Source organism: Ciconia boyciana, chromosome 1, assembly GCF_034638445.1.
Source record: "Ciconia boyciana chromosome 1, ASM3463844v1, whole genome shotgun sequence".
In the NCBI taxonomy this organism is placed as follows: Eukaryota; Metazoa; Chordata; class Aves; order Ciconiiformes; family Ciconiidae; genus Ciconia; species Ciconia boyciana.
In genome coordinates, this window is record NC_132934.1 from 110,719,383 (window position 1) to 110,743,747 (window position 24,365).

Below are 24,365 nucleotides of genomic sequence, written 5' to 3' on the forward strand. Positions count from 1 at the left end.
CACCTCTTACGTTGCACTGGGGATGGTGGCGTGGTTCACTAGCCGTCTTCTGGTCTTCTATTTTTAACATGGAGGAGGAAGCACTGTGAGCCGCGCCATGAAGTTCAGCACATAATGTTTCAGTATGCTTCGAAACAGCACATTTCAGGGGTTTTGCAGCAACACTGGCATTACCCTCACCTGTGCCCCACTCTGCAATATAGACATGGATCTTCTTAATGCCTAGTGATTTCTATGAGCTTTCTGCTTCATGGTACTCAGCACCTTGTACGAGGATTAAATTCTGAAAGCACAGCAGCAGGTGTGTCCCTGAGTTTAGCTGCTCTGTTTATAGTGTTTGCCTGTAGGGGTAACACTGCAATTGTCATTCACACTGCCTTCCTCCAATTCGGCATGGCACCAGGCTGGGGACGTAATAAACATCCTTTTATGAACATGTCCTTCTTGGAGAAATAAAAATTAATTGCCTAAACAATATCACATGTAATTAAACCAAAAAAACTTATTATGAAGGAGCTTTAAATTTAATGCTTACAACATCAGGAAATTCTGATCTGAATTTTAATATAGAAATACATTTTGTTTATTAATTTTTACTTTGAAGTGATAAATTTACATCAAATTGCCTGTGAAGATCATGCGCAAATTCAACAAGACAGATTTTCTGCATAATATAATGAATAAAAATAAGAGCCCAGGAGAAGTGATTATTGCATTTCAAAACTGGTCACTAACTTGCAGTTAACTATCAGCCATTGGTAGGGTAAGTTACAAGAACAGATAGACCAATGCGATCATTTATTTTTTTCTGAATCTGGTGAAGTGCAGACTGTGGTAAATGGTTTAGAGGCAAATAACTGGAGCAAGAGACAAGAAACCCCAAATGTTATTTTAATTCATGTTTTGTGTACAAGAAACCTTAACAATGATATGTCTCGTGATACCTATTTGCAAAAGAAAGGCTTGTAGACCCCTGGGAGCAGGCTTGGTCATTATGCACCATGCTTTAGTTCTGCATCGGACACAGATGACTGGGGGAAAGCCAGCAGAAAACAGTTAGCTGAGCTCAAAACAGGAAATCTTCTGTGCACGGGCCACGTCCTTGCCCTCTGAGGAACCTTTACAACACCTTAGCAGTGTGAAAAAAAAATCAGTAAGACTGAAAATCGGGTCTGTTTTTTCAAATCATATTTGCTGCTTAAGGAGAATCATATTCTATTGGTTTAGACTAAGGCAACATTTTGAAGACTTTCTTCACAGCAGAGATGCAGAAACATAATCTGTTGTTTTACATAAAAGCTTAGATTTTGGAGCACAGCTTTATAAGAGGGAATAAAGACTGCAGCTAATTTTACTGCAGCTAAGTTAGAGAAAAAGCGAGGCTTTGTCTTTTAAAACAGAGGCTCACTCCATTTTTTCCCTGTAGTGGTGACATAACTTTTATATTTCCACAGGTAATGAACTAGATCTTGCCAGCAGACCAGCCCCACAGGGGACTCGTTCCCAAAGCTAAAGTATTATTTTTCTTTCCATCTGCTCCACATGGAGCTTGAGGTAAGCTATTCTTAATGTCTTACGAGGATCACCATTTTTTGAAAGGAAATGCACTTTTCATTTTCTTCTTTCAACAAGAAAGATCTTATTACTACCTGTCATGGCTTCTTTGCTGCAGTTGCCATTACTGCTTTTAATTGGTAATTCACTAGTTTTGGAGATGAGGTTTTAAAGCCCATAAAACCGCAGGGAGTTAGCTCTCAGTCTAAATGGACCTTCTGAGAATACGGGAAGCCTCATCAATGTTACTCACGACTCACAAAAGGCCATGAAAAGCAGTCTCTATTAATTTTAAATAGTTTCACAGTCAACCGCTCCTCCCATAACTATGTTTATTTCCTATTAGTCCTTAAGTACATTCCAGGTAGGAAATTAAATAAATGCCAAGAAAATACACAACTTCTTTCTGCCAGGAATCTCTCCCAGACCAGTTCTTTTGCCCTCACCTACCTAAAGTGTTTATACAGCTGCCTTAGTCCCTGCGAAGGATTAGCATAAAAAGCCGTATTAAGGGCCAACAGATCTGTCTTCCAATTATGGAAATGGGATCAGTAGGAAATTAACAGCATGCAATTGCAATGCCCTCCTGATTCAAAGGTCTCTTCAAGGGCTGAGCCTCTGGGGAGCTTTTTGCCCGTGGCTCTTCCCCAGGAGACCGATGCTCGGTCGTGCCTACTTTTTGAATACCCACCTGGCAGTACCAGAGGTGCTGTACCATGACCTGCATCAAAGGGAAGATCCTGTTGCCCGACATGGAGCAGCAATCAGCCAGTGAGTGCAGTGGGTCAGCAGCAGAAAGGCTAAAAGCAGCTCAGGCAATGGCAGCTCCGGCTGGCAGCCACTTATGCCTTAGATGTCTGGGTGTGAAAAAAAGCCAGGCTCACTGGCTCAGTCTGATGGCAGGGAGTTTATGGACACCAGTGCAGTGGAAGAGGAAGGTCGGTTGCTGTTTCTGCTGACTCTGTGCACCCAAGACATGTTTACAGCATGGTGACCTGATACGCAAGCTGTTACGTACTGGAGTATTTCCCTGTGTTTCAAAACACCTCTAGGCACACCTGGCCCCCGCAGCCTTTTCTGGGCTGCAGTAGCCTGCCTGCAATCCTAAAGCAAGCCAGGGACAGCTCACAGCTTTTCCTGCTGTCTCTTCCCTGGGCATCCTGCATCCCTATGTACTGTGGGCCCTTCGCCAGACTCTGACATGACCTGTGTGGTCTGGGCTATACCTGCACATGTGAAAGAATCGGATCTAGGAAGTTAGCCTGAGCGGGGTGAGTGAAGGTGGCCCAGTAAGATCTGCAGTTCCCAGGAGAAGTCTCTGATGTTGTGTGGCACCTCTGTGAAACCAGGGAGCAGCACCTGCAGGTGAAACCAGAGGAGCGTAGCTGACTGGGAACCTGCAAACACTAAATGTAAGGAAAAGTGAGGAGAAGGGCTGCAGGGACTTTTCTTGCTGTTCTACATCTCATTGCCATGCCTCTGAGACCTCTGTTAGACATTGCTTTCTATTTTGTACTCAGGCTAGCTTCCTACCTGTGCCAGCCTTTTAAATGCTTTTTTTCCACTGAAAGTCACTTGCAAATGAAAGATACATAGAACTATGGTAAGGAAAACAGGCAATTCACAAAGGAAACTAACTACTTCCCTTTCTCCATGTTACCTTGGTTTTCTAAATAAAAAAGGTTTCAGTGACTGTACTGCAGCCTAGTAGCTTGGTAAAAACACTGTTGCTAGTAACTGGCCATAGGATTTGTACTGATTTTGCAAGACGTCAGGATGAAGGCTTGTCAGATTTGTTTTGTTTAAGCTTGTCTTGGCCTGCCTGGAGCTTTATCTTCACATGTTTTAGATGTAACAGCAATCTTTCTAATGACCAGGTGGCAATGCCCATGTTTTTTGTCTTTGGTTATCTTTGTATGGTATGACTGTAATTTTACATAGATAGTAGTCACAAGCAGTTATTCTGTACAGAACAAGACATTTATGACTAACACAAAGACACAGTGTAGGGAAACACAGCCCTGGTACGACAGCAGAGGCCTTGAGAAGTGGAGCACGGGACACTGCTTAGAGGTGCACAGGCGTGGGATGGTCAGAGATGGGACGCAGGGTGGCCCTGGAGAACCTGCGGCTATACAGAGATCACCCAGAGTCCATTACAGAAATACAGACCTGGAGATAAACAAAACTGGTTTTAGGGTAATGAAAAGCACAAAGAAAAAAATGTCTAAAGTGTGTAAAACAGACCATATATAGTAAATCGAAATGTAGCATGAACCACAGACCAATGAAGAAAAAGCAAGGCTTGAAAGTGTTAGCAAACATATAAAAATGACCCTAAGCAGATCCTAAGGGGAGGAAGAAGACACCATCAACATCAAACTCCTCCTGGCAAAGGAGTCAGGATGCTGATGGCTCACTATACCCCTCCACCCAGACTGAAGCCACTGACCTTGGGAATCAGAGGGGCAGGGACAGGGTAGCATAATACCAGAAAAAAAAAAAAGGGAGTAGATATTAAAAGTGTGTGTATAGCATTTTTAACTGTATTACATTATTAATATTATTATTATTATTATCATCATCATTATCATCATCATCATCATCAAGTAACTTCTGAACCTACTAACTGAGACCAAAATGAAGAAAAGTCTTGAAGTATATACCATGCCCTACTAGCTTGGTGAAAAACAGTGCTCAAACAGAAGAGAGACCTTAATTCTCCCAACGAGGAAAACACAAGAGAATAGTGTTGTTATCTGTTTTCTTTGGCAGCAATCAGTGCACTGCTGCAGCATGTTATCCCCTGCCCAGTGGACTGGCACAGGGAACAGGAAAGAAATGGGGGAGGCACCGGGGCTGTAACAGTGAGAAGAGATTATTTAAAGGAAAAGGACATATTTCTGTAGGAAATCTGGCTTAATAGTTCTATTGCTCATGGAAATGCTATTCTCATTACACTTTTGGACATTGCATTGCATTACATTACGTCATTTAACTTAAGGAAAAATTTCCTGTAATTTCAGTGAAATTTCAGTTCAGGTCGTGGGTTGGCAGGAAGCTCAAAGATACTTTAATTTACAACATCAGCTGTATGGATTTAATTTTATGTAAACCCCTGCTGTTTTTTTCTTAAGATCAAGGACCATTGAATATAACAGTCATTGACTTGTATCCTTTGATTTCAGTGACTTCATACTCACGCCATAATAATTTTTTAAGATTCATTTTTTAAGAAGACTAATGATGGGGGAGGGGGGCATTTTCTTAGGAAATCTGAAACTACATTTTAGCAAGGATGCTAAAGAAAAGAATATCCTTTGAAGTGCATCTGAATGCCCCAATTACTATAATTTTTGTAATTACTTTTTTCTCTTTTGAAATTGAAGTAGATTAATTGCAATTTCCTCTCACTGAAACAGTGGGAAGAGAAAAAAATCATATCAAGGATAAACTCTCTTCACACAGCCGCAGCATGATCCCATAGCCCAAAAGTCTGAGGGCAGGATTTTGCTTTGGCATTGGAAATAGCATTAGAAATGTTTATAATATTATGCCTGTGCAGAAATGAAAGTCACTTATCAGATCATTTAGGTCTTAGTGCCAATGAGAAGCCTTGTGCAGGAATGTAGAAGTAGTCCATAATCTCCTACAAGGACAGGATAATGAGCCCTATCTACCCAATGAGTTCAACAGCAGCAGGCCTAGGCCCAGGGTCCCTTGGCAGAGAGAGATATTAAATTGATTTCTATACTTATATCAAACAGCCTCATTTGATTCCAGTGGGGATAATTGTTCATTCGAGTGAAGATCTTGGCTGAATACAAATGTTTCTTCATAGGCATTCAATGAATGAAAGCACAATAATGCATACATGGACTTCATTAGTTTGTTTATTACTTATCATCTAGCAGAAGATAAGTGAATCTGTTTTTACTTGTTCTGATGCAAGGATGTCACCATCGCAAAAATGATGCAATGCAAGCAGAGCTTGATCCAAACTATCCATGGAATTATTTTGTACTATATAGTACATTTGTAGCATTACTGCTTTTGGGGTTGAACATTGCTCACTTGCTGTTGACATAACTACATTGCATTTCAGCCATCCAGGTACATTATTTCTGCACTGTGAGTTACCTTCCAGTAATGTACTGCAGCTAATGGTAATTAGTCTGGAGATAAATGCAAGACCTCTGTAAAAAGGATTAACTATTGAATACGTAACAGCAAAAGCAAAGTGCTTTTTCTTCAATATCAGATCTCGTAAGAGGGGATATGTTACAGCATCCAGGAATGGCCAAGAGCTGTGAGAAACCTAGGTGCTAAGGGAGAACCTGTCTGTGCTGGATTTTTTAAAAAAGAATGATAAATCTTTTTTTAGATCCATTCCAAATCTGCTAGTGAGACTGCACTATTGTCAAGGATATAGTCGGAAAGGTTTGTAAGAAGGAATACATTAGACTGGGAGAGCATATGGGTGTGGGATTTTGGCCTTTTTTCCTGTAGCCATATCAATCGGTCTAATAAAACCTGGCTTCTTCTTTGTATTATTATTTTTTTTATTATTATTGCTACTACTACTACTACTACTACTGCTACTACTACTACTACTACTACTGCTACTACTTCAAGCAACTTAAAAGCTAGAAACATAAGTGCATCTGACTGTACAACATGTAGTCGTGCAACATGTAACCGTGAGGGCACCTGGTCTCTCCCAGAAAAATCACAGTCCTGAGCTGGGAACCTAGGCTTCCTCTGTGATGCATGAGAAGAATTATATACCCAAGATGACACCAATGCATGTAGAACAGGAAACCGCCACAGAAAACATGGAAAAACAAGTGGGTCTGCTCTTGTCTTGGCCTTAAACAATTTATTCTGTGTTTCACAAGTCTGATTCTTCCTCTTCAAGCTCTCTACAAGTCTCTACTTTATGAATAAGAGACTATTACATAAGGTGCATGTAAGGAGACAGATACAGTAACTTCCTTTGATCTAGTAGATCAATATTTAAAATTCTCACCGAGATAACAAAAAACTAGAATCATTTTCTTCCTCTGCCTGAGAGGTTGTAAATCTATCTCTCTCACCTCTTGCAAACAGTGTACAATCAGACCAATTCAGAAGGGAGGACCCTTACTGCCTCTCCTTGAAAAGGCTTCAGTTTGCAGGAAATGATAACAAATGTATTTGTCCCAATAGAAGGGGACAGTTTGGTATCAGAACACTTCCCTGCATGGAAAAAAAGACCTGGATTTCTGTCTTTCAACATCCTATGTGATACCTGTTTAATATAAATGGTATAAACTGTCATTGAAACTGTGCCTGAAACTGATGTAGTAGGTATGCTGTGAGGTCGTCACTTCACATTTGGCTGTGCAGCTGAGGGAAGGAGTGAAAAGCCAGGTTGCTGGCTCACATTTAGTCTGGGATGCTTATTTGCACAGTGCTGTCAAACCTTAGGCAGCTGCAGGCACAGGTGTGGTTTAGGCACCTTTGGAACTAGGTATCCTGGTGCTTCCAAAGGCTATTGAGTGGCGAATGTAAGTTTTATTTATATGTAATATTTCACTTAGGTGCCAACATACCTACTTGCATCATCTCTTGAACCAGAGTTGATGTTCCAGTTTCTTCAGCATCTTCACCTAAGTGTGAAATCCTGGCTCTGCTGAATTGCAAAATTCCCTTGGTTTTAATAGGTCTGAGAATTTACCTTTGAAGCAGAAAGAATGAGGACTAGAGAGTAAGAAAGAATGACCATCAATTTGAGGAACAAGAATAACATCATCAGTGAAGACAGACTAGGCCATTCCTTCTCTTCTTTCAGATCAGCTAAATGATGAAATTTATCTCCCTCTGTAAGTTAGCTCTGGGTATAGATCCATGGGCTTCATAATTTCTTCTTAAGCCATCCCAAGTATTCTGCTGACTTCTAGTCACATTGTCAAAATCCAAACAAAAAGAGCAAATAAAATATTCAAAATAAAACAATATTGAGACAAATTTGATCAAGACACTTAATTACTTAATGACTTAATTTTTACAGAGAGAGAATGAGTAGGTCAGATGCTTTACACTGTACAGCAAACGTGAGAAGGCTGAACAAAGGCATACTGTATAATAAAGGATGGCATATAGGATATACAAAGGACACAGATATTTCCTCTCCCCTAAAATAAAACATGATAGTTTAAAACTAGCAAGCTGATTACACACACACACACAGAGTTGTTATGTGGAACTCTTTGCCAAAAGATACAATAATGTTCAGGCACTTACACAACTTATTTAAAAACAAGAGAATAAACCAAAGTATTTCTATTATAAGAGCAATGAAGAGATCCACCATGTGCATTAGAGGAGATGAAAAGAACAAGCAAATCTCAAATCCTATTGTGTGCGGGACGTACGGACTCATACACAAATAGTTACTCATGCACAAGTAGTCACTAAATGCCTGAGGGTCAGAAGAAGCCCTTGCTGGGGAGGTTACTGATAACTGTCCACTACAGAGACTCCTCTGAGGCCTCCGGTGCCCGGTAGTGCCAGGGACAGGCTGTTGGACCAGATGGACCCTGTATTATGGCAGCTCCTGCATACTTGGAGCTAAGCTTTGACACTGTGGTATGAAAGGACCATGGGGACTTTAGTTGGCTGTTTTGACAAAAGTACCAGCTTTTAGATATGTCAGAGCGTGCACTTGAGAACTGGACAAACAGTGTTTGACATCCTTGAGGGCTCATTAAAAGGGCTCAGTACTTTTCGAGTTAAGCTTTTTGTATTTTCCACTGACAATGCAGCTTCAAATGCTGCTGTCTAAACTGAGAAATATCAATCCAAGCGTAGCAAATATGTGCTCTCTCATTGCTTGGCAGTGATTTGGGGATCCAGGCTCAATCATTACCAGTCAGAAAAAAAACAGTTTAACATGTCTATTGCTACTTTTCTTCCAGTGCACAGGCAAACTTATTAAAGATCATGTTACATATTTGCTTGGGTATTGCATACTAGAAAAAAGAAAATGACTACTACAAGGTGACTGAACCCATAGGTGAATAAGGTAGATGTTTGCATCTAAAATGTCCAATAGTGGTTGCCAGAGTGAAATTTCTGTGTCGGCATCTACAAAATTAATTATGAACAATGGTCATGTTGCTAAGAAATAAATTGTGTCACTTCAGTGCCTCTGTGTCAATTCAGTATAAACAGCAAGGGAAACTGAGATGATGCGGCTGCATACCGCAGCTTTTTTTCTGGCAGGTTCCCAAAGCCAAATCCTATCATTGGGTTATTTAACAAAGTTGATCCCGAATGCTAGAAGGACAAGAAAATGTTTTGCCATCAAAGGGAGATGTGCAATGAGGCAGAGCGAGGGACTGGCATATTACTTAAATGAAAACAAAGCATACAGCCACTGTATTTTTCTGTAGGAGGGCTCCAGGCACCACGTTAAGCAATTCGCAGTGAGAAACTAACACTAAAAAATGTCGTTTTGTTTCAAAACCCTTCTACCAAGCCTGTGCTGTCAGCTCAAGCTAAAGGCCAAATCACAATTTTCTATTGTGAACAGAGAAGCTCATGAATAGATGGAAAAGTTTTCCATATGTCAGAGTGCAGGTAATGAGGAGGTGGTTCAAAGTGTAGCTGGAATATTAAGGGACTAGAGTCATATGAACACCCTTGGACTCCTAATTTACAATACATGCTGGGGTCTCTGCTGTGCTGACCACACTTCAGAACAGAGCTAGGGAGGGATTTAAAACATGGTATATGAAAGAAAGACCTGTAAGAAACAAAAAAGTCCCTCCTGTTCAAGCAGATGAATCAATACGGCTAGTGATTTTCTGAAGCTCAGCAGCCAAACAGAAGCTCAAATTTTTACAGCGGTATGACAAAGGCAGCTCAGTTTCCACAACTCTTCTTTGTGGAGTGGCCTTACTTCCATTGCAATTCATATAATATTTGTTTGGATAATATGGAAGAATATATAAGCCATAGCCCTTTCTAACTTGTGTACTTATTGATTGAATAAGTGATTTGATAGCACTCTGACATATTTATAGTGTGGCTTTTGGTTCTGAGAAGCCATCAGTGTTCCTTTAAGTATATCATAAGTTGCTTTGCCTCAACTTACTGACAAAAATGAGAGGCACCAATGTAAGAAGCTGAGCTAGGCGACTGAGCTATAGCATGATATATAATTTCTGACTTACCAGAATCAGTAAAGCAAATATTCTTTCATTAAAAGTACCGCATAAGCCCAAAGTAATTAGATGCAAATAAGAATTGTAGTCTAAGCCATTTGAACAATCCCCTGCCAGTCTAATTTTCCTTAAAAAGTGTATATGTATAACTGAGGACATTTTATAATCCCAAGTGGATTAAACCTTTTATCTCAGCATGCCATAATGTCTCAATTTCTTCCTTTATGTTAGTACAACAGTATGAATATGAATTATTAATGCACATTTATTAAAATAAACCTAAGCATTGGTGGTCACAGGATCTCACAGCCTTTGCAAAGTACAGTTAACTGAATATCCGTAAAAATCATCTTCTGTAATAGACATCTTTAAGAATTTAATATCACTGTATTTTTCAATGGGCAGGGAACTTTTCACTGATTGAGGCTTTCTTTAAGCAACATTTTAATTTTTCTTCCGTTTTTAAATTGTCTCTCTGGAAAATATTTAATGCTGGATTGGAACAGACTAAGCTAAGGCATTTTGGATTCTTAGACAGTTTCCAATGATCCGTTTCGTGTGACCTTGATGAAATGCCTCGTGAAAGGCAGGCCTGGGTTCCTGTGCTTCTGTTGGCCTTTATGGTCTAGATGTGGTAAGGTCTGAACTGCATTGGTTGCATCTCTTTTCTTGTTAAAACAACATGGAAGAAAACCTCAGAATATCTATTCCATATGGAAGACTATGACTCCAAGCACTGAAACTGTCACGTGCCCAAGAGGAGAAACTGTCGGACCAAGACAGAATGAAACATTTCAACATTTTAAAATTCAATTTTCTCAGAAATTTTCATTTCAGGAAAAAAGAATGATGTTTTCATGCCTCATGCTGATTTGGGATGAAAAGAAGATTTTAAACGGAATTTTCCTTGCAATGTAAATTTGAAGTTTGAATAGCTCCCTGGAACGTCAGAAATATGTATCATATGGGATTTTTAAGCTTCTTGCTGCCCTCGTGTGGATGAAACGAATAATTATTTCAATAACAACATGGGGGGGGGGGGGGGGAACCAAAACAGGGAAATAACTGCCTTAGTAGAAGGTAAATTCCAGATAAATTAATAAGATCTATTGTCTTGGGACATGAATGCCGATTCCACTCCTCAAGAAAACTGTTGAAATCAGGCAAATCAGATTTTATCTCTGTCACACTTTTCTGTATAACGTAGACAACAGTTTAGCAACTGAAGGGTTGGCTGTGAATATAAAATTAATAAAGTGTATTAAAATCCATAGAAGAAAGCCAGACAGAAGTGCAGAACATTTTTATGGAGCACATTGATGCTAGACCAAGCTTGTGATCAACCAACAAGTTCCAGGATGACAGAAAACATGGGACTTAATTTTAACAGCCCCTAAAACTGCTACTGCACAGGGTTGGGCTACCACACAGGATGTTCAATAATTTTCAGTTGTCCTTTGCTGTCACCACAGTGGAGGATGGATGGGTTGATTAGAAAGGCATCTTGAACCTTAGATGCAGGGTATTCCTGGATTTAGAGCTCCTGTCAAATTGCTTTGTTACAAGAAGATGAAGAGAAATGACACAAGAAGTTATACCTAAAATTAACAACAGAGAAAAAAAGAGAGAAGGAAAATCAAACCAGAAGGTCTTTACCACAGGCAACTCACCTGTCTGTGAAAAATAACATCTGCTTTCTCTTTTCATCTGTTAACCACTTAAGCTCCCTTTTCTAAGACAACCTCAGTTCTACATTTGTTCTTTCCAGTCCAAAAAATCTTGAGAGGCAGCATCACTTGTAACAGACTTGGTATTAAGGAACATGACAGGACTTTCACACTGTGGCACGATCTGCCAGAATATCTCATGTCATAATTCAAAACAGTACCTATGAAACAGAGTAAAGTTCTTCATGTAAATTTTTGTCCAAAGTTGTACAGTATTTTTTAAAGCAGATTGGGGAGTTTAGAACCCAAATCCTGAGTGCAAGCTTGTAGGTCTTCTGTTCCCAATCTCTTTGACACTGCTCAGAGTCTCATATAGACCTGTCACTATTTGGTTGGGTTACGCTAAGACGCAAGTGGAACTACATCAGTTTTCTGGGGCTGAAGACCAGGCTCGAGGCAGTAAGAGTCCTGTTACTAGGAATTGTGGGCATGTTCATAAGATACTTGGCTTGGATCTGGATATGTGTCTGGTTGTACCTAAACCCCAGACTCTCACCTTTCTATTCTTTGGGGCTGCGATTTTCCCTGATTTTCAGGGAAGGTCCAACCTGACAATCAGTTGTGTGGGTTACTGATTTCCTTCTGTGTTGGGCTTCATCAAAACTTGAGATCCAAACTCTGTAGAACCAGGACTGAAGTTTGTCGCTTGGATCTACAACTTTGATCCATATTTTTTGGGTTGCGTCTGTGCATAAGCATGGTGCTACATTCAGGTTTCAAACAAACAAGCTGATGTGTTACAGCAGAACAGATTCATAAATGAGTGTAGATTTCCATGCTATTGTAAAACAATGCTGGTCTTGAAAGATGCATATTTTTTTATTATTCAGAAGCTCTTATCCCATATATACATTATAGAAACATGCAGAACTCTACAAAACAAAATAAAATTCATGTTTTGTACAGAAGCTTTAGAGCTGAGGTGCAGTGCATTTTTTATTTAATTTAGGTCCATTAAAAAATGGTTATTATCTATACCTTGGTTTACGATGCCTTTTACCCAAAAGAATAGCAATGTCAAAGTGAATGTTACTAGAAAGTTATTTTAAATAAAAGGAAAAAGTAAACCAAGAAACGCAAAGACCAAAAAGAACAAACACTCAAAAATTTTGATGGCTCATGATTATAAATATTTTACAAACTCTTAAAAAGCACTTAAGAAAGTCACATGTTCATAGACAATATAAGAGATAGACAAAGCTGATCTGTTAAGAGTGTATTTTTTCCCCTTGTTGAAATATTTACTGCACTCAATCTTCTCTGCAGAGCTATAGAAATATTTATTAACTTATATATTGCTGTTAACTGAAAGTGCATTTGAGAAAAATAAAACAATAAGACAGGTGGTTCTGGCAGTCTTTAAAATATTTTCACTGCAACAGGAACTTAGGTAAGCCAGTAAAAGAAATAAAATAACAGAATAACATGAATATGGGTTAGGTAGTGTGGTGGGTTGAAATTGGCTGGACGCCAGATGCCCACCCAGCACTCCATCACTAGCCTCCTCAGCAGGACAGGGGGGAAGAAAATAATATGAAAAAGAAGGTCATGGAAGGTCAAGGTATATCTCTGAAGGCATTGAGGCCCATGGAGAAGGCCATGCTGGAACAGGTGCACCTCAAAGCGACTGTGGCTGTGGATAAGTCTATGCTGCAGCAGGTATACCCCTGGAGAGACTGTGACTCATAGATAAGGCTCCACTTGGAGCAGGTACACCCCTAAGGGACTGCAGTCTGTGGATAAGTCCAAGCCGGAGCAGGGGCGAGGGGAGGAGTTCATTGCAATGTTAAACCCGATGGTCTGGTCCAAGGGGACCAGGAGTAGAGATTGCAATGGAAATACCTTTAAATTGTTGTAACCCAGGATCTGAGTTGCATGTTATGGAAATTACTACAGCAGGAACCCCTTGTTGCTAGCCAGGCTAGGAGCAAGGGGAGGAGTTCATTGCAATGTTAAACCCTATAACCTGGCCCAAAGGGACCAGAGGTGGAGATTGTAATGCGAATACCTTTAAATTGTTGTAACCCATGATCTGAGTTGCATGTTATAGGAATTACTATAGGAGGAACCACCTGAACCAATGGAGAACAAGTCTTATAAGAAGCAGTGCAAGTGCAGCGGTGACCTGACCTGAGCTGGCTTTGGTGCCCAGTAACTCCATGCAACACACCACCTCTCCTGTCCTGAGTGACCACCATAACAGATGGAGCCCAAAGTCATGGACTAAATGAACTCAGTGGACATTTTGTGGACATTTATGGACATTTTACAGACATTTTACATGGGTGGTCCACAGACTAAGGGAATGATATGTGTGTATTATATCAAAGGATGGGAAGGGTGATGGTGGGTAATGAGAATGTATTGGATAGTCTGAGACCTGAGCACAACATAAATGGTATGGAATAAGGGGTGGAGAATGTGCTAGTTTTGTCTGGGATAGAGTTAATTTTCTTTATAGTAGCTAGTATGGGGCTATGTTTTGGATTTGTGCTGAAAACAATGTTGATAATACAGAGATATTTTAGTTGTTGCTAATACTAAATCAAGGACTTTTCAGCTTCCCATGCTCTGCCAGGTGCACAAGAAGTTGGGAGGGGGTATAGCCAGGACAGCTGACCCCAATTGACCAAAGGGATATTCCATATCATATGATGTCATGCTCAGTATATAAAGCTGGGGAAGAAGAAGGAAGGGGGGGATGTTTGGAGTGATGGCGTTTGTCTTCCCAAGTACCCGTTATGCGTGATGGAGCCCTGCTTTCCTGGAGATGGCTGAACACCTGCCTGCCCATGGGAAGTAGTGAACAAATTCCTTGCTTTGCTTTGCTTGTGTGTGCAGCTTTTGCTTTCCCTATTAAACTGTCTTTATCTCAACCCACGAGTTTTCTTACTTTTGCTCTTCCAATTCTGTCCCCCATCCCACCAGGGGAGAGGGTGAACGAGCAGTTGTGTGGTACTTACTTAATTGCTGAGTAGGGCTAAACCACAACACAGTGTCTGTTGGACAGAGCAGAAGGGCTGATCGTACTTTTGACCCTGATGAAGTGACTTCTGTTTTACAGTTACAAAAAGCAAGTAATGAAGACTCTGCCCAGGAATAGAGGGGCCCTGCCTTCGGCCAGGCGGAGGAAAGGGACAGGCGGGTTTACTGGACTGTGTGGGTTTGATGGCCTGGCGCATCAGCCCCATGGGAGTATAAAGCTCTAGTGGGCACTGGTGCACAGTGTACTCTAATACCATCAGATTACAAAGGGGCAGAATCCATCTGTATTTCTGGAGTGATGGGGGGATTGCAAGAACTGTCTGCATTGGAGGCTGAGGTGAGCCTAACTGGGAATGAGTGGCAAAAGCATGCTATTGTGACTGGTCTGGAGGCTCCATGTATCCTTGGCGTAGACTACCTCAGGAGAGGGTACTTCAAGGACCCAAAAGGGTACCGGTGGGCTTTTGGTATAGCTGCCTTGAGGAAGGAGAAGATTAAACAGCTGTCTACCTTGCCTGGTCTCTTAGAGGATCCGTCTGTGGTGGGGTTGCTGTGGGTTAAAGAACAGCAGGTGCCAATTGCTACCATGACAGTGCACCAGCAACAACATTGCACCAGTTGAGACTCCCTGGTTCCCATCCATAAGCTGATCCGGCGACCGGAGAGTCAAGGAGTGATCAGTAAGACTCTTTCACCCTTTACTAGTTCCATATGGCCAGTGCAAAAATCTAATGGAGACTGGAGGCTAACAGTGGACTATGGAGGCCTGAACGAAGTCACACTGCCGCTGGGTGCTGCTGTACCAGACATGCTAGAACTCCAATACAAACTGGAGTCAAAGGTCGCCAAATGGTATGCAACAATTTATATCGTCAACGCGTTTTTCTCGATCCCTTTGGCAGCAGAGTGCAGGCCACAGTTTGCTTTCACATGGAGGGGTGTCCAGTACACCTGGAATCAACTGCCCCAGGGGTGGAAACACAGCTACCATTTGTCATGGATTGATGCACTGGAACGGGGTGAAGCTCCAGAACACCTGCAGTATATTGATGACATCATTGTGTGGGGCAACACAGTGGAGGAAGTGTTTGAGAAGGGGAGAAGAATAATCCAGATTCTTTTGAAAGGTGGTTTTGCTATAAAAAAAAGTAAGGTCAAAGCACATGCACAGGAAATCCAAGTTTTAGGAATAAAGTGGCAAGATGGGTGGTGTCGTATCCTAATGGATGTGATGAATAAAATAACAGCTATGTCTCCACCAGCTAACCAAAGAGAAACACAAGGCCCTCCTGTGAAATAAATTACCAGAAAATGAAAAGCAATATGTCCTGTTTATGGATGGATCCTGTTGTATTGTGGGAAAGCGTTGAAGGTGGAAAGCTGCCGTGTGGAGTCCTACACAACAAGTCGCAGAAAATGCTGAAGGACAAGGTGAGTCAGTTTGAAAGGTGAGTCAGTTTGCAGAAGTGAAAGCCATCCAGCTGGCTTTAGATACTGCTGAATGAGAAAAATGGCCAGTACTTTATCGCTATGCTGACTCATGGATAGTGGCAAATGCTCTGTGGGGGTGGCTACAGCAATGGAAGCAGAGCAACTGGCAGCACAGAGGTAAACCCATCTGGGCTGCCGAGTTATGGTAAGATATTGCTGCCTGTGTAGAAAACCTGGTTGTAAAAGTACGTCATGTAGATGCTCACGTACCCAAGAGTCGTGCCACTGAAGAACACCGAAACAATGAGCAGGTGGACCAGGCTGCTAGAATTGAAGTGGCTGAGGTGGATCTGGACTGGGAACATAAGGACATTCCATGACACATCAGGACATTTGGGAAGGGATGCAACATACTAATGGGCTTGTGATCAAGGGGTGGACTTGGCTATTGATGCCATTGGACAGGTTATCCATGAATGTGAAACATGCGCTGCAATTAAACAAGCCAAGCGGCTAAAGCTTTTTTGGTATAGAGGATGATGGCTGAAATATCAATATGGGGAAGCCGGGCAGATGGATTGTATCACACTACCACAAACCCACCATGGCAAGCAGCATGTGCTTACAATGGTGGAAGCGATTACTAGATGGTTGGGAACATACCCTGTGACCCATGCCACTGACCGGAATACTATCTACTTTACTAGGTAAGGTAAAACAAGTGGCCAGGGAGGGGACACCCGCCAAGCACTGGCCTCTGGAAGGTTCATTTGATATGAGTAAGCTGAGCTTCCTGCATCATATGTGATACGGTATAAGGCAGAATTGCCTTGTCTGGTAAATCCATGCTGACTACTGCCCATCACCTTCGTGCCCTTTGCAGGACAAGTTGGAAGTTGTTTTCAGGATGTGTTGCTCCATCACCTCTGCAGGGATGGAGGTGAAGCTGGCAAGCCTAGCGAAGGTCATGGAAGGGGGCCCCACAGGAGTATGGTGTGCAGTGGTCTAGGAAGGAGGAAAGCCTGGGTGCTCTGTGTTTTCTACAAGAGCAATAGGGGCAGACCAGAGTGCGCTCTTTTTCAAGAAAAAGCAGCCTGTGGAAGCAGCAGTCAGTGAAATGATCCCAAGGAGCACAAGCAAGAAGCACAGGGTACATCCTCGAGCACATGCTCCTCTGGGCGCTTTGTGTGTGAGCAGCAACTGCACACGCACAGACGTGCGGACGAGGTGTGCTCCATTAGCAGTCCTGTGGCCAGGCCTCAGGCCTCGCGCTCACAAGTGCTTTAACGGACAGCACTCACAGGAAGCCAGCAGAAGCACCTCTGAGCCAAAAGGACCTGTAGGGCCGGTTCGGGCTGGGGAAGGGGCGCAGGGACGCTCTGGAAAGCCCTGGCCAAGCCCAGCCCAATCACTCAGCTTACTTCCAGGTTGCAAATGCAGGGGCAGCAGTGGGTTTGAGATGCCCCGCAAACATCCTGTCCTGGCACGTGACCAATGCGAGTGCGGACAGTCCCTTGGGCAGTGACACTCACTGTTTCGCTTGTCTCCACTCTCTGCTCCCCATGGCGAGGATGTGCAGAGCAAACGGCCCTGACAGGAGGGTCCCCATCACTGCCAACAGCAGTGGTGCTCTGCCATAGCAGAGTTGCCCTCCAGAAAGGTCCCAGGGGCCTTTGCTGGGCCCTTTGCAGGGCCCTAATTACCCTCCAGACTGCCCCGGCGCCTTATCTGGGCTTTGCTGCGGCCGGTTGGAGGCCCCTGCTGCTCTCCAGATGTCTCCCCCATTCTAAAAAATCTAAAAGTCTAAGCGAAATCCTTTTTAAGTACAAATTCACTTCTGCAGATACTCTGGAGGGTCGTATAGGCATCATTTATTATAATCCATTGTTTCCATGCTTTTTAGCCCCCAACACCCACATCTAGATCCTCTTCATCTTCCTCCAAAATAGGCGAGAGACTGAAAAGGTAATAACGAGGATCATTCCAATTTTTGTTTTCCAGGTCATCATCTAAAACTTCTTTGACACAATTGGAGGGGGTGAAGCCTCTTCTGCCATCTGCCAGCTCTCCCACATACCAACCGTCTTCATCCTTGACCAAAGACAATCCCATGAATGGGTTTCTCTTTTCCCATGGGAGAAGCAATCCACACCGGCTTCCCCAGCCTCTTCCCTGTATGCACTATAGGGATCTTATCTCCTCCCACAGTATGTAGGGTTTTTGTTTGGGCAGGACCAGGACAGTTAGCAGATCCTCTGGCGTTAACCAGCCAAAAGGCTTCTGCTAAATTTATATCCCAGTGCTTCCATGCCCCATTGCCAATGCTCTCAACATAGTCTTTAGCAGTCCATTATCTCTCTCAATCTTTCCAGATGCTTGTGGGTGATAGGGGATGTGATACACCCACTCAATGGCATGTTTCTTGGTCCAGAAGTTTATGAGGGTATTTTGGAAATGAGTCCCATTGTACGATTCAATTCTTTCTGGGGTACCATGTCACCACAAACTTGCCTTTCAAGTCCTAAGATGGTGTTTTGGACAGTGGCATGGTTTACAGGATATGTTTCTAGCCAACCGATAGTTGCTTCCACCATGGTGAGTATGTAGCATTTGCCCTGGTGTGTTCATTGCAGTGGTCGAACATAATCAGTTTGCCAGGCCTTGCCATATTGAAAACCCAGCTGCCACCTGGGTTCCAAGGAGACTTTACTCATGTGGCTTGCTTGTTTGCGGCACACGTTTCACATTCATGTGTGACTTGTGTGATGGCCTGCACGGTCAGGTCCACCCCTCGATCACGAGCCCTTCTGTACATTGCATTTCTCCCTAGATGTCCCGATGCTCTGTGGGCCCATCGAACTACAAATAGCTCACCCTTACGCTCCCAGCTGAGGTCCACCTGAGCTACTTCAATTTGGACAACCTTGTCTACCTGTTCATTGTGTCACCGAAATTGGGAATCAAACTCCTTAACACCAATGTAGTATTAAGAAGCAGGCATTCTTTATTATGGCACCGGATGCACGGGGGATCGTTCTACCTAGTGTGCATACTGCAGGTTACATCAGCCGAAACTTATATTGTCCAGTTACATACATATGCATCAATTTTCCCGGAATGATCATGCATATTCATTATATTTCCCAGAACTAATTATCATATTTGCATGGTCATTATGCATGTGTCCTTGAGCTCCGAGGGGCTTCTGTGGGGGTCTCTGGTGGTCCTTGGTGGTCATACAGGCTGGGAACATAGCAGCATGACCGTACTACTCCTCGCCCAATTGTCTTTGGGCATAGTAGCATATCCATAGCCATAGATGTACAAACACAACATTAAAACATTGCCTACCCTGCTCCTATCTCTATGTTGCTTAGTTACAAAAGAACGAAATAATCATTTTGGTTACATCTGGTTACAATTGTTTTGATGTTCTTCAGTGGCGCGGCTTTTGGGCATGTGAGCATCTACATGTCATACCTTTAGAGTGATGTTTTTCTGCCCGAGCAGCAATGTCTCGCCACAGTGCAGCAGCCCAGATGGGTTTAGCCCTGTGCTGCCAATTGGTCTTCTACTGCTGTAGCCACCCCCATAGGGCATTAGTCACCATCCAGGAGTCAGTATAGAGGTAGAGTACTGGCCACTTTTCTAGTTCAGCAATCTTTAGGGCTAGTTGGATGGGTTTCACTTCTGCAAACTGACTTGACTCACCTTCTCCTTCAGTGGCTTCAACGACTTGTCACGTAGGATTCCACACAACAGCTTTCCACTTCCAGTGGTTTCCTACAACACAACAGGATCCATCATTAAACAGAGCATGATTCTTTTCGTGTTCTGATAACTCATTATATGGTGGTGCCTCTTGGGCACAAGCCACCTTCACAGGCAATGCTCCAAAATCTCTGCCTTCTGGCCAGTCCATGGTCTCTTCCAGGATTCCTGGGCGGTTGGGTTTCCCCAGTTGAGCCTGTTGCATGATCAACTACACACTTACTCCATGTAGCACTAGTTGCGTGATGTGTAGAGGGAATGTTTCCTTTGAATATCCAGTGTAGCATGGGCAGTCGCAGTGCCAAGAGGAGATATGCTTCTGTACCAACAACTTCTGAAGTGGCTTGAACCCCCTCATTTGTTGTTAGTATCTCTTTTTCAGTTGGGGTGTAGTGGACTTCTGATCCTTGATACCCCCAGCTCCAAAACTCAAGTGGTCGACCTTGGGTTTCTACTGATGTTTTCTGCCAGAGGCTCCAGGTGAGACCATGCTCCCCGGCTGCAGCGTGGAGTACATTTTGCACACCTGGTCCTGTCCAGACAGGCCCAGCTCCAAAACTCAAGTGGTCGACCTTGGGTTTCTACTGATGTTTTCTGCCAGAGGCTCCAGGTGAGACCATGCTCCCCGGCTGCAGCGTAGAGTACATTTTGCACACCTGGTCCTGTCCAGACAGGCCCAAGAGCTACCACACGAGCTACCTCCTGTTTGATCTGCTCAAAGACTTGTTGTTGCTGAAGGCCCCACTCAAAATAGTTCTTCTTTAGGGTTACTCGATAGGCAAGGCTCACAAGCTGGCTATAAACTGGAATAGGTATTCTCTAGAATCCCATAAGGCCTAGGAAAGCTTGTGTTTCTTTCTTGTTAGCTGGTGGAGACATGGTTGCTATCTTGCTGATCACATCCATAGGGAGATGGTGATGTCCATCCTGCTGTTTTATTCCCAAGGACTGAATCTCCTGTGCAGGTCCCTTGACCTTGCTTCTTTTTATGGTGAAACCAGCTTTCAGAAGAATCTGAATTACTCTTTTTCCCTTCTCAAATACTTCTTCTGCCTTGTTGCCCCACACAATGGTGTCACTGATATATTGTAGATGTTCAGAGGCATCACCCTGTTCCAGTGCAGTTTGGATTAGTCCATGCCAAATAGTAAGACTGTGCTTCCACCCCTGGGGCAGTCGATTCCAGGTGTATTGGACACCCCTCCATGTGAAAGCAAACTGTGGCCTGCATTCTACTGCCAAAGGAATTGAAAAAAAATGCATTGACAATGTCAGTTGTAGCATACCACTTGGCTGCCTTTGACTCCAGTTCATATTGGAGCTCTAACGTCTGGTACAGCAGCACTCAGTGTTGGCATGACTTCGTTCAGGCCACGACAGCCTACTGTTAACCTCCACCCTGCGTCAGACTTTTGCACTGGCCATATGGGACTATTAAAAGGTGAGTGAGTCTTGCTGATCACTCCTTGGCTCTCCAACTGATGAATCAGCTCATGGATGGGAGCCAGGGAGTCTCTGGTGTGATGTTGATGACAGTGTACCATGCTGGTAGCAATTGTCACCTGCTGTTCTCCAACTCACAGCAATCCCACAACGAAGGGATCTTCCGAGAGGCCAGGCAGGGGATAGCTGTTTAATTTCTTTGTGTTCACAGTGGCTACACCAAAAGCCCATTTGTACCCCTTTGGGTCCTTGAAGTACCCTCTCCTGAGGTGGTCTATGCCAAGGACACAAAGGGCCTCTGGGCCGGTCACAATGGGGTGCTTTTGCCACTTGTCCCCTGTTAAGCTCACCTCAGCCTCCAGTACAGACAATTATTGGCTTCCCTCTGTTGCTTCAGAGATCCAGATGGGTTCTGTGCCCCTAAACCCTGATGGCACTAGTGTACACTGTGCACCGGTGTCTACCAAAGCCTTCTACTTCTGGGGGTCATCGAATCCACACAGTCCAGTATACCCGGTCATCCCTTTCCTCCTCCTGGACGAAGGCAGGTACCCTCTATTTCTGTTCCTGGTTGGAGTATTCACTGTCTGACCCTTTCAGTGCCAGACCAGAAGTCCCCTCACCAGGATTGTGGGAGGTGATCTCAGTCCTTCTGTGTTTGGGAGATCACTGATTGCTTTCTTGTGTCTCTACAGCAACTAAGCGGACAGCCTTCTTGGGTGGCCCCTTCCCAATAGCTGTCTTCCCTCTCAGATGGTGTACGTGCAGAGAAGCTGGCCACTTAATAACAGGTATAACTATAGCACGCTTAATACAAAACTGCCATTGTCTTGTGCCCCATGCTGGGTGCCAAAAAGGACTGTGTTGGGTTGACCTTGGCTGGCCATCAGGTGCCCACCCAGCCGCTCTGTCACTCCACCTCCTCAGCAGGATGGGGGGAGAGAAAATATAATGAAAGGCTTGTGGATTCAGATAAGGACAGGAAGATCACTCAGCAATTACTGTCATGGGCAAAACAGACTCGACTCAGGGAATTTTAATATATTGCCAAATCCAAGGTCAGAGTAGGATAATGAGAAATAAAAGCAAATCTTAAAACACGTTCCCCCCACCCCTCCCTTCTTCCCGGGCTCAACTTCACTCCCCATTTCCCTATCTCCTCCCCCTGAGCGGTGCAGGAGGATGGGTAATGGGGGTCACGGTCAGTTCATCAGATGTTGTCTTTGCCGCTCCTTCCTCCTCACACTCTTCCCCTGCTCCAGCGTGGGGTCCCACCCACAGGAGACAAATCTTCATGAACAGCTCCAGTGTGGGTCCTTCTCAGGGGATGCAGTCCTTCAGGAACAGACTGCTCCAGCATGGGTCACAGGTCCTGCCAGAAAACCTGCTCCAGCATGGGCTCCTCTCTCTCCATGGGTCCACAGGTCCTGCCAGGAGCCTGCTCCAGCACGGGCTTCCCACAGGGTCACAGCCTCCTTCGGGTGCATCCATCTGCTCCGCCATGGGGTCCTCTGCAGGATGCAGGGTGGATATCTGCTTCACCATGAACCTCCTTGGGCTGCAGGGGGACAGCCTGCCTCACCATGGTCTTCACCACAGGCTGCAGGGGAATCTCTGCTCTGGTGCCTGGAGCACCTTCTCCCTGACCTTCTTCACTGACCTTGGTGTCTGCAGGGCTGTTTCTTTCACATATTCTCGCTGCTCTCCTCCAGCTGCTGTTGCACAGCATTTTTTCCCCTTCTTAAACATGTTATCACAGAGGCGCTACCACCATCGCTGATGGGCTCAGCCTTGGCCAGCGGCGGGTCCCTCTTGGAGCCGGCTGGCATCAGCTCTGTCAGACATGGGGGAAGCTTCTGGCATCTTCTCACAGAAGCCACCCCTGCAGCCCCTCTGCTACCAAAACCTTGCCATGCAAACGCAATACAGGTAGTCTGTTAGTCTGACACAATTGTTTCATTCTTGTTATAACTTTTGGGAGGATTATTTCTTTTCAGTTATATATTGGTTTGGTTTTCTTTAAAAAAGATTTAGTGCACATTTAGTTGTATGGATTTCTGTTTAAATATTTTCTGAATATTATAATTCAACACAACCATAAATTAGTTCCAGCTGATCAGGAGAAAAAAACAATCAAAATTAACTCAGTAATTAAATACAGTCACTTGAGCTTAATTAATTCATTGTTTAGCATCCAATATGATCAATATTTCTTCAACCAAATCATTGGTACTATCAATAGCAAGAATTTCATCCTTCATTTAATGAATTTTGATCCTTTTAAGCACACACAGGGTGTGTTCATTCAGTATTGGATCATAGTAAGATTGTGGCTTTATTAATAAAAGGACAATGTTGAAAGGCAAAAGAAAAAAATAGAACTTAAAATCCACAGTAATGACTCCTGAATCCTGCAATATTCAAGCAATCTTGTTGACTTGCTTTGCAAGACATGCTCTGCCCTCTGCTGATTATATGGATAAGACTAGTTACTTATTTCACTCCAGTAAGAGAATAGATTTTATTTAAGTAGTTCTTTGGCACTATAGCAACTAACTTCTGCTAATTTAAGATAATGTAAAGGGATTCAGTTTACTCAGTCAGCAGAATAATTTGAGAAATATCTTAACATTATATATTAATGACCAATGAAAATTAATACTATTTATTTCTTCCTCGGTAGTACTCAGTAGCATTGTGTGCTAAGCAGCACATATTCCCACTGCCAGCTTTAACAGTTTACACAGAAGGAATGTGTTTCTTGCAAATTCACACCATCAGTATCTGTGTAACTGACCTTAATTATGCTGACAATTTCACAGTCTTTAATATCCTTTATATTGCAACATTCCTGTGAACTAAGGAAACCCTATTGTTTCACACACAGAAATAGAGATGTGGAATGGATCGATTTTGTCAGACATGCCTACTAAGAGCGAGGCAGTAGGCTAATCCACTAACCACTGCACAGCTTTACTTCTAGTCCAGTATGGGCTGTTTAAATTACTCTGTTTGCAGCATTGTGATCTTAAACCAACAATGGCTCCTTGACAAGTAAAGAAGAGGAAGAAAATTGGCTATGCACTTCTATATTGTTTAAAAGCAATGATAGAGAAAGCATTGACTAACTCTGGTCCTTCAGCTTTTATCAATTGGTTCACTTCCTCAAGGCATCCCAGCTGTAAAATGCCAGGGGGGTTTCTCAAAAAGATGTGGAGTTCCTGTATCTGGTTCATCAGTAGTA